The sequence below is a fragment of the Musca autumnalis genome, unplaced genomic scaffold (genome assembly GCF_047663935.1).
Source record: "Musca autumnalis isolate F117 unplaced genomic scaffold, ASM4766393v1 scaffold_4, whole genome shotgun sequence".
Lineage (NCBI taxonomy): Eukaryota > Metazoa > Arthropoda > Insecta > Diptera > Muscidae > Musca > Musca autumnalis.
This window is the reverse complement of record NW_027411977.1, coordinates 141,162,106-141,177,024: the sequence shown is the minus strand read 5'-3', so window position 1 is coordinate 141,177,024 and position 14,919 is coordinate 141,162,106. Positions and strand designations below refer to the sequence as shown.

At 34.8% G+C, this 14,919-nt stretch overlaps 1 protein-coding gene across 4 annotated transcripts in view; it reads left to right on the top strand.

Moving 5' to 3' along the window:
* Positions 1-14,919, top strand: part of Mipp1 (Multiple inositol polyphosphate phosphatase 1) — a 99,060-nt gene that overhangs the window by 24,251 nt on the left and 59,890 nt on the right. The window contains exon 1 of one of the 4 annotated variants that reach the window (XM_073983162.1): positions 4,889-5,139. The exons of the other annotated variants lie outside the window; for them this stretch is intronic. The gene's annotated coding sequence lies outside the window, so the exon portion shown is untranslated. Of the gene's footprint in view, positions 1-4,888; positions 5,140-14,919 lie in introns of those variants that run through there. 4 annotated transcript variants of the gene reach the window in all.

Genomic DNA, 14,919 nt, shown 5'->3' with positions numbered 1-14,919 from the left:
GTAAATTTTCGAAAACTAAGAAATTAGGTGAACATTAAAATGACATTATTTTCGCGAAAATTATATTTATTATTAAATTTATATTTATTGTTTTTGTACAGTCTCCGAACTCGATTAGCATTTAACATTTTCAGATTGATTTTACATCTTTGATCTTTAATAATGGTGATACATATCCTCTTTATGAAATTTTTTAATGATAATTTTTAAGATTACTACACGCAAAAAAAATCGGCCTCTCTAACATATGTCCCAAACATATTTTGCAGCAAACATATATATGTTTGCAACAGTCCCAAACATAATATATGTTTGGGTCTGCAAACATATATATGTTTGGGTGGAAACAAATATATGTTTGGGTGCAAACATATATATGTTTGAGTGGAAACAAATATATGTTTGGGTGCAAACATATATATGTTTGGGTGCAAAGATATTTATGTTTGGGTGCAAAGATATATATGTTTGGGTGCAAACAAAGATATGTTTGGGTGGAAACAATTTTATGTTTGGGTGCAAACATTTTATATGTTTGGGTGCAAAAAAATACAAACCCAAAAGGCACAAAAAAAAACAAACACATGCACCAGTGGGCGCTTACTGAGAGCAAGGGAGCGTAAAATTCAATGTAAAACACTTTAAAATGTGTGCTCACTTGCTCTCAGTAAGAGCTCACTGGCTATCTCTATAGTATACACACAAATGTTGTGGTTTTTTATTAAAAGGCAAAAGAACAACAAACACATAGGTACATACAAAATTCCAAAGAAATACATAACACACTTTAATGAAAGAAAAACTGATTGAAATAAATTGTAGTCACGCTTTTAAAAAGGAAAAATATATAGAAACGTAGTTGAACGCTTCTCCTTAGTTGTGAAATAAAACAAATTGTCCTCTTAGTTGAAATCATCAGCGGGGAATCGGCATCTAGAATCAAATGATTATGTAATGTAATAAATAAATATGGATATGCCATATTTCAAATATACATAAGTATGTATGTAATTACCAATATTAAATGCGATTTCTTCCTTGTCCAATAAAATAATTCCATTCAACTTTCCGATTCAATTATAAAATGTATTGGGCATTTAATTTACTAAAAACACAATTTCTTTGAGAAAACACAAAACACTGATTTATTCACTCACTTTACCGTCTTGACTCTACAAAGGCAACTAAAACACTGAAGAAAGAAAAAAATAAAATTCATATCATTTCTTCTTTTCTTCTTCGTTGGTTAACAACAACAAAACAAGAAACACACGAGTTTGACGCATACATGCCACGAAAGCCCCTTTCTTCGCTTCTACGTCTTCTATTATACAATACACACAACTCTTTATTATAAAGCAGCTTCCACAGCCGCGAGAGCACTGTTATTACTCTCGTTGACAGACATCCTTTCTCCACCCATGAAAAAAATGTTCTAACATAAAAAATATGTTTTACCCAAACATATCAATTTGAGATATGTTACAAAATGTTGCAAACATATATTTGTTTGGAGCCAAACATATATTTGTTTGCAACCGGTCCCAAACATATATTTGTTTGCAACCGGTCCCAAACATATATTTGTTTGGATGCAAACATATTTCTAACATAAATTTTTCTGCGTGTACAATTTCAATAGTGAAAAAGTCTATTTCCCCGTCGTTTCCCGACCATAGTTTCTTCTAATGTTTTATGCGCTTGAGTCTCAAATATCAGATTCAATCATAAAAAATTGCGCATATTTGCCCCATTCCGAAAAAATTTAATTTTTCTCAACTAAAATATGAAATATTTTTAATTAATTGCAAGGTTTACTCACACTAAATTTTGCTCCGCCTTATAACCGGGGCTCTTATTTATCAGACTAAACCAACACCTATCAAATATGTTTGCATTATTCAGAAACATTCACGGCTTTTCTCATGTGAATTGAGAACAATTTAATTTAAGTAAGTTTCAAAAAATAAAATTTGGAATGAAATATATGTATATGGGACTATATATGGGCAAAACTGCCAATTATTTCATATTCCATTTCCAAAAAATTGAATTTTTTCTTTTCGCGCTACATTAACGATTTTTTGTACATAGGTTAAGAAAAAATTCCCCAGTACAAATCCGCTCGCGAGCAAATTTTTGGTTGTTGCGGACAAATGTTATCGCGGTTTTACTTCTGCTTTTAAGAAAAAATTATTATAAAAACGCTAATTATTTTATTGAGCACAATTGTCACTAAAAAGTTATTACGAAGTGACGTCATTAAGTAGATTGCATAATATTTGTAAAATGTTTCTCAGCATTCGCGGAATTTACAAAAAATTGACAAAATTTTAAATGTAATACGAATTTTTTGAAAATATAGGTCCATTTACCCGTCAAAAATTACAAAAAAAGTAACAGTTTTAAATAAAAACTTCACGGGGAATCAAATGAGACAAAACTTATAATCATCGGGATAGTAGTTAGGATTTTATAGCCAAAATAAGCACATATTTGTGTTACAAAAAACTAATTTTGGTTTGGAATAATGGTTTTCACATGCATTCTAGAGTCGAAAATATTGTAAAAATTCTATAGGAGTACTTCTTTTATTTTTCTTGAAACTCCCAAGGAAATGGGCGGATTTTGCTTTATCTACATTCACATAGAAGGTTTCCCATTGAGGAAAGTTATCGGGTTGTTGAAATAAATCATTAGACTTCTTAAACGGAAATAGAATTCAAATAAACCGCTTTAACTTATATGCATTATTAAAATATGTGTAAATCGCGTAATTATCAAAATCGTTTTGTCCGCATGTGATTTTCATGTACAGCAAGACCATATCTTTTAATTTGTATATATTTTTCGAAATATAATTTGGACGCTAAGATGTAGTATCGGCTGCATCTTAGCATTAAAAAACCTATAAAACATCGCTAATTTGCGCAAAGTTCATACAATTTATATATACCTATTTCAAGGCAATCAGTCAAGAACCGTGGATGTAGCATCACACACTATTTTTGGGATAAAATGAATGTAGTTCCCTTATCAGTGAAGTTTTTAAATCTCTGTTTCCGCAAAAGGGAAGATGCTGCACTAGTTTTTCCATAGTAGTGCAAGCGGCCGACAGAATACGCGATAAAATGCGCGATATTTTCAAAAACAATATTAGGTGATTTTCCTGCCTTGGAATTTTTCCTATCTCGCGTTTTAGTAGATGGATTTTAACGAATAATGATTTATTAGATCCGCAACGTAAAAATCCAAAATTTGCAATCATGCACGAGTAAATCGAATGCCAATTGTACAAATTAGACCCGAAATATATGATTTTTAGAAATTTGTTCGCACAACATTTTCGTATTTGGATACAGATTTCTCTGAAGCTGTGTAGGCTACATTCACGACACATATATCAAATAACTCAGAATAGCGAGTTCTACAATCCTGTATATGATTTTTTGAAAAACCTGTTTGCGGAACGAAATTATAAGAAAATTTCAAAAAACACTTAAAATCTGGCTTCAAAATGTCAGCATCATTTAATGGTAGACGCAGATCAAATTTTGAGAAGTTATACACTAGTGAGATAATCCTTATTTAGTTGCCTTCTACTTTTACTTTAACGGGAAAATCGTGATAAGTGTGGTTTAATCACAAATCGAGAGAAAACAAAAAAATACAGGTTGGCTTCAACCCATTTTTACCCATTTTTTAACATAAATATAGCCACAGCTTCCACGCAAATCAACTTTGAAGGCCAATATTTTTTGCCAAGTCTAAAAACATTTCATTTTATCCAAAAGCATGTAAATTTAATAATATACAACCACTATTCGCGAGTTATAAACGGGTAAACCATGGCTTCAACGATGTTAAATTTTCAATAAATTTGCCCATATACATCTGTACCGATTTGTTTGAAAATTGGCTCAATGTTTTTTTAGGCTAGTTCAGGTTGCATGTGTCAAATTTCAGTGATTTTGGTGCATTTTTATCTCATTCAGATGCAAATATATATGGAAGCTGCATCCAAATCTGGACCGATTTTCATTATTTTCTATAGGATTAATCCTTATGAAGAAGATATGCTTTGTGCAAAATGTTATATAAATCGGACTATAACTGAGCTTTCTAGGGCTTTTGATCAACTTTTAACACAAATTTCCCCTCTGTGCGATCTACCAAATGGGACTTAAAACTTTTGTAATTAATAGTAGTTTAATAAAAAAATCAAGAAAATCGAACAGTACAATTATAGATAAGTGATTTTAAATATGAAATCGCGAATATTACGTCGAAGCCCACAGTAAGCAATTTTGTTCTATATTTTATTAGATAAAAAAAAAAAAACAAACAAAAAAATCTGAAAATATACTGAAATTTTTGCTGAAGAGGAAAGGAATTGAAAGACACTTTTTGCAAAATTGTCCAATTTCACTCAGAAATCTCCAATTCTAAGGGGAAACGCTAGGTTCAGTTGAGCAGTATTAAAAGGTATAATGTGCATGTGCCGCATGATGGATAAAGGGTACATATTTCTATTGTTTCATAAAATTAAAACAAAAACGTATGTGCTCTGTTCCCGAGCCTGAAATAATCTACTACATACATATTTTTTAAATTTCTGTTAAATGTATAAAGGAAAACTTTGTTCCCGAAGCTAAACAGAGTAATTGTATTTAAAAAATACAAAAGGAAATGTTCCATTTCTATTATAATTTGTATTGTACTGGCGTCTATAACACAATTGACAAATGTTTCCAATTTACCACACCTAATAGCGGTGCCATCAATATTTTAAACAATTTATTTTTCCCCACAAACCACCACCTGTGATGGCCACCAACAACGTTCCATTGTTTATTGTTTGAATATTAATGGAATAAAATACATACAGTCGAAACTGAATAGTTTCAAAATACATTTCGTTATTTTATTCAAATCGTGTTCTAACTAAAAAAATCCGAGTAAAAAGTGTCAGAGATATACTCTCAGTCTTTGATGAGTGTGAACAATAGGCCTGTTCGATAACTTCGAATCCCAACAAAAATTGAAGGAAGAGTCACTAGAGGAAGAAAGGATATGATATGGATTAATAACATACAGCGAAAGCCGAAACAGACCAAAATGGAATTTATAATGTTACAGGTATAATACGTATGTATATAATTGCATTCGAAAATCGAATATGTAAATAAAGAAGAAAAAGATAACTTCGCAAGTAAAAAGTATTTGTAAGTTCTTGCAGTTCTCTTTTACTGAACAAGTTAGTTATCGAACAGCATTTTGTAAAAGTTTGTGCAAATTTGTACAAATTTTTGGGTTATTGTACAGACCAATTTTTATGAAAATGTTTCGAGTCTATGGGTAAACAAAAATATTTCCAAGTGATATTTTCAAAGTTCGACACAAGAGTAAAGAAGTCAATCCGTCTATAAAAGACATTCCCTATTATGTGTATTTTCTACAAACATTCCCGAACGAACAATGGAGATTTTTCACATATCCATGAGTGCATCCCGATACTTTTTATAGTCGAGTTCGAACGTCTTAAGACACAACTTGCTTGGAGAGATATTTTTTTAAATGTTTTGAGTATGTGGGTAAGACTGGAGAAAGGCAGCTCCTTCACCTCCTAAAACAAAAATATTTTCATGTGATATTTTTAAAGTCCGACACAAGAGTAAAGAAATCAATCGTAGCGTCTATAAAATATATTCACTATTATGCGTATTTTTCTACAAACATTCCCGAAGGGACAATGGAGACTTTTCTCATGTACTTGAGTGCATTCCGATACTTTTTATAGGTGAGTTCGATCGTCTTAAGACATATCATGCTTGAAGAGATATATTTAATAACACAGAAAAGATTATTGTGTGTGCACTTTGGCAGATTTGGCTACACTTTTCTGCTCTTCGACCAGTCCATCTTCGTCTTGGTTTTTTCATGGTGGCGAGCGATGGTTTTTGTAAGTCCTGTAAGCAACACCTTTCTCACTTCATGAGTGTATTATTAATTGTTCCACAAACATCCCATAAGGGACAAGGGAAACTATTCTCATATCAATGAGTGCACCTCGATTCATATTAGCTCAATGATATGGGAACTATAGTTTGTCGCCGAGTCCGAACGGCGTATCTATGACACCACTTTTGTAGAGAAGTTTTACATGGCTAAAATACTCAGGAATTGTCGCCAACATTACTGACACCGTTTTGACACCGTTAAAAAATGTGTTTTGATGTTGCCTGGCCGGGCAATCGAACCCACGACCTTATGTGTGCAAGTCGGGTGTGCATATTTCATGAGTGTATTGCTTTCGTTAATTTCATAAACTAAGCGTTCACGTACAGGCTTGTTTGCAGAATGAGTATTTTCCGAACTGGATATAAATACTTTCTTTTATTTATTTCCACCAATATTTTGACCTTTATCGCTACATTCTCATTGGCAACTAGCTTTGCAGCCAATTTATTTCATAACGTTCCGTTTCAACTGAACAAGGCGCTCTCTCTAAGGCAGCTCTAAATTTTATTACTTCTGCCTTCATAACCTTCAACTCGCGTTCTACCTCTTGATTGGCCTCCAATATTTCTTCCTGGGCCGATCCAGCTTCTTCAGCTTAATTATTAAATATTAAGCTTTTCGCTTAGTTTGATGGTAAGTTGGGAGATATATTATTTATCACTTCTGTGTGATTTCATGGCGTCTTACATTACCCAGATCTCAACATGCATTTTCTTCACAGGTGCTACCGCGGCTTTGCAGATAATACAGTTTCTATTTCGTCCACTTTTTTTGAGCTTTCCATATTTTACCTAGCAGTCTAAAATTATTTCAAATTGAGCGCTCACTTTAACTTCAAGGCTAATGTTTAATTTAGCGTTGTTCAGGTAAATTAAATGTTGCATATTTATACCCTCAATTTCGCCAATGTTCGCTCAGATTCTTCCAACCCCTGGTGCCTGGTTTATCATTCACGGGCCTTCTCATGTTCCCATTCCACCAACGACTTGGTTATATCGGGAAATTAATTTTTTTCCATTCTCCGCAACTCAATCTTCTTAGTAAAGAATCGCAGCATGCTCTAGTTTGCCATTGTATTTTCTGATTCATGATTCGATGCTGTAGCTCGCTGACTTTCGACATACTCATACCTTTCTTCACGGCACTCCTCAGACTGGGTTTTATTAATATCTTCTATTACCCAGTCTATGTCTATTATCCTCGATCTTTGCTGACGTCTCATTCTGACGCAGAATGATTCACTGTCCTTTCCCTAATGACAATCTCCAAGCTTGGGTGTGTGGGTTTGTGGGACTCCACTGATTGAATATTCTCACTACTGAGGCGAATTTTCAGCTTTCCAGCTTTCTTAGTCACAGCCAAGCGGAAAGACGCTGTGTAGACGTTGTTTTATTCCCTGATACAATTTAACCAAATAAAACTCAGCTCCATTTAAATTAAGAGTCTTAAAATGCTTTATTTACATTACTCCACATATTCATAAGCGACTTTATTCTACTAAGCACACAGCTTCACTCTACTAAGCACAGATTTACTTTTCTTTTTACATACTTCTGTACCAACTTACGGTTTTAGTTCGAGATATCATTTACAATTTACTGACCCATCTGCAATTTTCCCGTATTTATATTCGCTTGCTGAAACACAGCCTGTCCTAGAATCCTCAACCTAAGATGTTTTACAATGGTCAAACAAAATGTTAATCGATTCGCAAATACATATACAAACAGGCGGACGACTGTAAACCACAAATGGGGCAGAGGTAATAAATACGAGAGAGTACGAGTTAATATTAATGTAAAACTGAAAGATCAAAACAAATATGAGCGAAAGAGAGTACAAGAAAAACGATAGCAAAATAATCATAGAAAATAGTGAGTGAAATTCCATATAGAAACAGAGAGAGAGAAATCACGGGGAATTCCCGTTCAGAATAACTCTCAATATGTTTTATTTGCAGAACTATTGAACTTAATTTATGTACAGTTTCACCAAACTCCACATTATAGTTTATATTTTCCGAAATTGAGGATTCGAATTTCTAATTTGTAGCTAAACACAGAACACGGTGCTGTTGCACGCTTGTTCGGATAGTGTAAGTACTTAACTTACAACTCTCGGTTTTGTAGTAAGTAGCACACACGCGCTCTGTGCTACCGAATCCACTACTTTGTAATGAGTAAAATAAGTAGTTTTGCATTGTTAATTTATAGGAAATACTCCATTATTTTTTTACCTTATTGATAATGCAAAAGGTAATTTGCTTACATTCCTTTGTAATTGGTTATTCGGTACATGTGGGTCCATATTTTTGATGGAATACTTCATTAAGTCTAAATATAAAATCACAACTCACCGAGTCTTTAAGATACCAATACGAACATTCAATTGAATATTCTCTTACACTTGGCCTTTTCGTAGAAAATTTGGACTTCCCCTTCTGTGTGAACTATTATCTTGTTAAATAAACCTTTTCACTTGTCAGGAGCGAACTGTGAATACACATCTTTAATGTTTAGAACGTTTTCGTGTTTTAGATTTTTCATTTTAGCGTGTAATTTTATCTCGCATTCTCACAACGAATGATTTGAATATAATTTTATAATTCAAAACACGTTAAAGGCAGGTAAAGTTTAATACCATTTACACCCACGAGAATACCATTAAAGGTGAAGGGAAAGAATTAAAGAAGAATCAATGGAGGAATTCTTTCAAACACAAAACAAAAAACGATTAATGCAACACACACTCATCGATAGATGTTGTTGGTACCAATATCTCCTCTTTAGTGACGTAAAACGAATCTATCACAAAATGGAAATGCATTACGAGTATACATTAACATGGAATGCATGTGGAATGGAATGTTTGAAACCGCATTGACAATTAACATTGTTCTGTGAGTGTGAATGACATTGACATTGTCGCCGTTTAGGATGACAGTTCTAATAGATTTCTAAGCGTTTTCTTTCAACTGGCCCTTAGAATGCTTTACCCTTCCCTCAGGCTTTTGTTCCATTGCTTTGTTAAATGTGTCGATAACCTATTGTATTTTATTAAGGTTCGGAGATATTTTTCTACATAAACATATTTTTACGATCAATTATGTTCGTGGTTGTCGATTAATATCTCCACGCACAATCAAATGAAAACAAATCCAATATGTGGGTTGTTATGGAGCAGTTGATTTTATTTATCGAAAATTAATGTCAATTAGCAATGGCATATTGCTTTTGTAATGACAATGCATAGAAGTATGGAGAAAAACGGCAATCTAAAATGAAACAGTGATTAGATGCAGACGTTGTACTTTATTATAAAACAGGGTAATGATGGTGTAGTCGGGAACACCGTACGTAATCAGCAAACAGTTCCAAAAATAAAGTCAATTTGGTTGGAAAATGTGGTCGTTAAGTCAATATCGATTAGACGGGGTGATACATTCTAAACGTTTTTAATATCCACAACACTGATTTCGAAATCCTCGAACGGTATGAAAATCGTTTCTTATGGGGATGGTTGCACGATGATGGATGGCGTCGCACTGTTGTCGAAATCACTGATCTAGCGGCGCGAAATTAATAACTTGGAAACGAATGGAGATATCTTTCTGAAAATTTGCACAAACTCAGTCTGTGTCCGTGGGTAATAATAGGCTAAATATGAACCAAATCGGTATATTTTGGTATATCCCCCATATAACGGTACCTCCTGATATTCGGTATTTTGAGGATTTAAGCCATCCTTTCCTTCCAAATTAGTTGTAATTTGGTACTTGGGGTTTCTAGTGATCACTAAACCTTTCCACCAAAAATTGTGGACATAGGTGCACGTTTGGGTATAGACCCCTTTTAAGGTACCTCCCGATTGTCAGTATTTTGGGGGTTTAAAGCTACATTTCCCGGCCAAATTAAGTGAAATTTGGTATTTGGGGTTCCCAGTGGACACAAACATCCTCCACTAAAAATTGTGGATACAGGTCTACATTATAATATTGTTCCCATATAAATGTACCTCCCAATATTCGGTATTGTTAGGATTTTGTCTACATTTTCAGACCAAATAAGCTGAATTTTGGCATAGGAGGTTCTCGTTGGTTATACATCTTCTCCACCAAAAATTGTAAACATAGGTCTACATTTCTATATAGCCCCCATATAACTGTACCGACAGATTTCGGGTATTTTGAGGATTTAAGCTATTTTTCAAGACCATTTATCAGCAAGATTTGCAGCTATTTGCAGCTAAATTGTGGTTATTCGGAATCTAGGTAGTCCAATTTAATTAGTAAAAAAAATTGGACTGAACCTCAGTGGACCTTGGTAGTTACGCTCCATTTAACAAAAGTATATTTCACTAAAAACATAAAAAAATTATAAATTTTGAAAATTTATTGCTACATAACTAAGCAACTTCAGGCCCCAAAATTTTTTTTAAATTTAACTTACACCCTCCCCTATCAATAGAAAATAAACTTTGTTTAGTTTTATTACGAATTTATTAAACAATTAATGCCTTGTTCAGACTGACGGTGTTTCGCTCTCTATTCGTTGTTCGACCCCAAATTACGATGAAATGACTTCATTTCCCATACAAAATATTGAAAACGAACGACGATTTATGTACATTGTTCAATTTAAATTACCCTCAGAACGACGATAAAATATGTCCCATCTCTAACAAATGAGAGAATTTATCGAAATAAATTAATTATGACAGGAAAAATACAAAATTTAAAAATTTATGAAAAACCCAAACATTTTTAGAAAAACTGCAAAATATGAATGAAAAGTAAACGGTTTAACGACTAGTATACATTCAGATCATAGAAAATTTTGTCTTCTCTTTCATTGCATTTACATTTCTTGTCCATCGTTTCAAATTCGCGTACAAATTTAGAAACAAAAATCAAATGCCTGCCGGAAAGTCTGTATACCAAAAAGTTGTTTTGGCAGGTCTCTCTCTCTTTAATTTTTAAAATAGAAAAATTTTCAAATGTACTGAAAACACCAAAATTGTGAGGAAAAATAGAAAACATGAATGAAACTAATATAATTTAATATTAAATAGAAATCTGAAAGAACGACAAATATTTTTTCAGTTCATATCAATTAACTTTACTCGTCTTTTGGCTGAAACTTTCTTTAAAATCAGTAAACAAAAACTATGAAAATATGAATCATGTTGCTATGAATGATGTACCATGTCGTATGAACGGGTTAATTCGTGTACGTAATTATGAGAACGAACGACGTGATTCAAATGCTGGTATGAACATGGCATTAATAAATATGAAATCAGGTTTTTAGCAAAAATTTTGTTAAAATCGGATGCATCAACATTTCTTGCACTTGACAGTTAATAACTGAGTGAATATTTACAACAACAAAAAATTGAAGACAAAATTTTAGTCAGCATAGTGTCTGTAATCGATACAATGGAAAACATTTCGCAATTTTATACTTTGATTTTTTGACTTTCGCGCCGCTAGATCAATGGTTCCGACCAGTGTGCGTCGGGATAAAACATCGCATTTAAATGCATTAAATTGAACGACTATACACTCAAGCAACCTGGAAATATCTGCAGCCACACTTTCACCACATGTTATATTCGATACAACCGTGGTGCAATGGTATGCAGACCCACCTTGCACGCTGAAGGTCGTGGGTTCGATTAACCGGCCAGGCAACATCAAACATTTTCAACGGGTGCAAAATACCGCGTCAGGTTGACATACATGCGTTGTCTCGGGTTGGTCGGAAAATGTATGGATATTGTTGAGTACATTCTTCCCAAGGTCGGAGACTTAATCAATTCTTACTTTTGTGTAGGAATGGGGTGAGTCTCCGAATTTGGAACGTTTTGAATTTGCGGACAATATCTGGCTGGAGTAGAAAAAAGTCCGTTCTCAGCGGTTGCATCCATCATGGGTACTTCCTGGGAACAGGCTCGAATTATAGTGCTGCTGATCGAGTGAGCAGTAATCCTCGTTGGAAATGAGCTGGAGATTATTATGGTGGCAAGGCTTAAGAAGTGCTACAGCAAGGGCCTTTCTTCACATCAATTCGGCCTTATTGAGGGTTAAGGGTATAGTGGACGTGTCGATGCATGCACAGAATAGTCTGAGCATGTCAAGTGCCAAGACGCATATGACTTTCTTGGGGTAGCTCGCTATATTGTCTAAGATCAGTTGTCAGGAGTTTGTTTTCTGGTTATGTAAATTAGTGTCGTGGGATCCAGTGAAACGGTCTGGCTAGATGTGGAGGGAGGCTGTTTGGAACCGCATGATGGATTCTTAGCTGCGAGAGGTAGCGACCACCATTAAGATCTGTGCGTATGTTAATGACCTACTTATCATGGTTGAAGCTGAGACTCGTGTCGAGTTGGAACGTCGTGGTGTGCAGGCCACGGGTATGTTGGGAGCCTGGAGTAACCGAGTGGTTGTTAAGGTGGCGATTGGTAAGAGCGAGCAATGCTGATGGACATAACTAGAAAGCTGAGAGGATAAATTTCCTGCCTCATTTTGATTGCTTCAAGGATTAGTTGACAGACGTTGCTGGTATGGTCCGAAGGGACTGGCTGGAGCAGGGTATTTGTTAGCAATGTAACATATGATGCACTTGTACGGTATGTCACGGCTAATGGGGAAATTAGCAATTATGGGTATAACATACGGGTGGGACTTCAGTCGGGCACTTTGAGACAATCGGACCCTTAGTTGTTTAAGTAGTTTGACGTGAAGTGTTTGTAAGGTGAAGCACGAGACTTAGTGGAGGTAATCATCCCACATAGTCATCTACGCAGTTGGGCGTGTTTCGTGTTTGGATGTTCTTGTGGATGTTATGCCAGTCACTCGTGCCTGTTGCCGCGTTCCCGTTGTGCAGTCCACCTCGCCAGTCTCACAAGGTTGTTGCGAAGTTGCACCGACTGTCGAGACCGATGCGTACAATATACATTAATAACCCAGATATGATAGCTGTTCCTCAGAATATGTTATTCTCTTCAAAACCACTGGTTGTGATTTCAATACAGAATTTGGAAAAATAAAATTCGTGCACGTCGCTCAAGAAAACCTGAGAAGATTGCTGCTGTAGCCCAAAGTGTTGAAGAAAACACAGGTTTGTCAATTCCTCGTGCTTCCTTGGAATTGGGCATTCCATAAAGGTCATAAAGACTTGGGTCTTAAGGCTTATAAAGTTTAGTTAAGCCATCAGCAAGTCTTTGCTAACGAGGTCCTTGAAATGTCTGAAAATGAGCCGGAATTCCAACAAAAAATCATATTGACTGATGAGGTCCATCTCCACCTCGATGGCTACACCAACAAACAAGAGTTATTGTTGAGAAGACTCAACGTGTGACTGTTTGGTGCTGTTTATGGTCCAGCGGGATACTTGGACCTTACTTTTTCGAAAATGAGAAAGGGTCAACTATAAATGATCGGTGTTGGATGGTTTTGATCTGGACAATGTTTATTTTCAACACGACGCACTGTGGGCGAAATCCAAATCTAGCGGGGGAAAATTAATAACTCCTAAACTAATTGAGGTAAGCGGCTATAATTTGGTACAGATGTTACTTATTTGTATAGGTATGATTACACGTAGTATGGCGAATATAGCTCACCGTTACATCATATCGTCCTCGTAACGGTACCTCGGCACATATGGTATTTTGGGTATGTGGACCACATTTCGCTGTGAATTTTGCTGTATTTTGGTATTTAGGATCTTAAGGGGGTATGTGACATTAGTTCCCATAATGGGGGTCATAGGTCCACGTTTTGGTCTAGCCCCGAAATTTTAGGTATTTTTAAGGTATTCTTTATATTTTCCAACCAAATTGGCTGTACTTTGGTATTTTGGGTTCTAAGTACACACAAAATCTCCATACCAAAAATGTTCGACCTAGATCCACGATTTGATATAGTACCCATATATACGTATCTCCCGATTTCCAGAATTCAGAAGGTGTAAGCAACATTTTCCAACGGAAATGACTGTAAATTTGGTTTTCGTGTTTTTAATAGACAAAACATCTACACACCAAGCATTATTCACATGGGATCACTTTTTGGTATATCCGCCACACAAATGCCCCACTTTAAATGACGCTTTTTCATGTAAAAATGGATTTATAAACTTGTTGATAACATGAAAAAAGGCAAAAAAGGCAGACCAAAATTTGGGAGTAGATACTTTGGAGTATGTAATTTGATATTAAAAAAGTCCGATAGTGTTTCCGTGCGTTTCCCATAAGTTGCACTTTAGTCAAAATGCTCTAAGTAGAAAAAATTTTATACAAATGTTCAAACATTTTTTTCAGAGTATTTACAATATCAAATACTGGTATAATAATTTTTTTAATAAAAACTACTTCCAAACAATCTGAAAAAATTAAATTATCGACATGTTTATTTTCATTTCTCCATATTATTAGTCAACATACAAGTTATCAAAAAAGTCGATTTTATCTCTTGCAACAAAAAAACTCCCAGTAAATGTACCGTTATAACGGCCAATAACCGTTAAATGCAATACTGTTGTTATTTTTAGGTCTACCAGTATGTTTGGTAAAATACTACATTAATGATTTTTACTTAGCTCTTGGTTAGTTTTCGGACTTTTTCCCCGCCAGATTTGAATTTCGCCCACAGTGCGACGGTGTACCCTTGCCACACACCATTGCTCTTTTAGGGGACAAGTTTCCGGACCGTGTTAACTCTCGAAGAGGTGATCACAATAAGCAAATTAGATCTTGTGATTTTACACCTTGAGACTATTTCCTTTGGGGTCATTTGAAAGATAAAGTATACGCGATTAGCCCAGCGTCGATTCAAGATCTCAAAGATAGAATTCCTGAGGCTATCGATAACATAAGGCAACCATTTTGTCATTT